Source organism: Bison bison, unplaced genomic scaffold (genome assembly GCF_000754665.1).
Source record: "Bison bison bison isolate TAMUID 2011002044 unplaced genomic scaffold, Bison_UMD1.0 scf7180017858048, whole genome shotgun sequence".
Classification (NCBI taxonomy): Eukaryota; Metazoa; Chordata; class Mammalia; order Artiodactyla; family Bovidae; genus Bison; species Bison bison.
Genome location: NW_011488621.1, coordinates 3,038,419 through 3,039,809, shown reverse-complemented (window position 1 = coordinate 3,039,809; position 1,391 = coordinate 3,038,419).

The following is a 1,391-nucleotide window of genomic DNA, read 5'->3' as shown; positions in this document are numbered from 1 at the left end:
CCCCCGGGCTTCTCGTCTCTCCCCGCTCCTGTTTCCTCTCAGAAGTCCTCGGTGGGCGAGGAGCCTGCAGGTTCACCCGACGCCGGGCAGGGGAGGGGACGCGGCCCCCGCGCCTGGCAGCCCCGGAGAAGCCGCGGCGGAGGCAGCTCAGCAGCAGCTCGCCCTCACCATCCTCGGGCGCCCGTGGCGCCCAGGTTCCCCCCGCGGGGCCCGCCTCTCGGCTCCGAGTCGCCGCCGCCGCCTCCAGCCCGAGCGTCCACCGCCCCCGCCGCCGCCGCCGCCGCCGCCTCCCGCTGCGGGCAGGGCCTTGCCGCTCCGGCTCCCTCGGCTGCGCCGTCCCTCTCCCCGCGCCCTCCGAACGCGCGGCCAGAATCTACATAGCTCCGCCTTCCTGGGGTCCGCCCCACTCCCGGGCTCGGCGCTCGCGCGCGCGCGCGTATACACACACACACACACACACAACCGGACACGCGCACACACACACATATCTGCACACGAACACACAGATACACACACACACATCTGCACAGGAACACACACACACATCTGCACACGAACACACGCATACATACACACACATCTGCACGTGAACACACACACACCTGCACACGAACATACACATACACACACCTGCACACGAACCTACACACACGACCGGACACGCACACACACACAGTCACACACAGACACACATCTGCACACGAACACACACACAACCGGACACGCGCACACACACACATCTGCACACGAAAACACACACAACCGGACTCGCTCGCGCGCACACACACATCTGCACACGAACACACACATCTGCACACGAACAGACACACATACACAAAACTGGACACGCACGCGCGCGCTTCTTAAAGGAGCCGGCTAGTAAAGGGGAACCGCGACTGTACCGCACTGCGAGCAGCTACCCCGGGAGAAGGGCCCGGGTTGAAGCGCGGTCGGAACCCGACACCCACAGCCGATCCCAAGGCGCGCATCGGAGAACTGGGAAGCCAGGTCCTTGGATCTCGGCCACTCTCTGCCGAGCACCGAGAAACAAGTGCGCCCCTCCCCTGGCAGGGGCTGGGGGGCTCCGGCGGCGCCCCTAGTGTGGGCTGGGGAGCGGCCCGGCCCGCGGGGGCGACCGGCACCCTCAGTCGGACTGGCGCCGGGAATCGGGGGAGCCCCCGCATCCCTGGGCGCCGCTGGGGGCGCGGGTCCGGGGCCCGCTGGCCAAGTTTGAGGAGCAGGAGATGGCAAGTCTGAGGCGGCCAAAACTTTGCTGGGCCCCCGGGATCAAGCCTGTGGCCTGCTGCCCCCGATTCCCTCTGCCATCACTACTGCACCCTGCCTTCGGGGGCTCCGCCCGGGGCGGGAAGAGGTCGGGCGGGGGGCGAGAC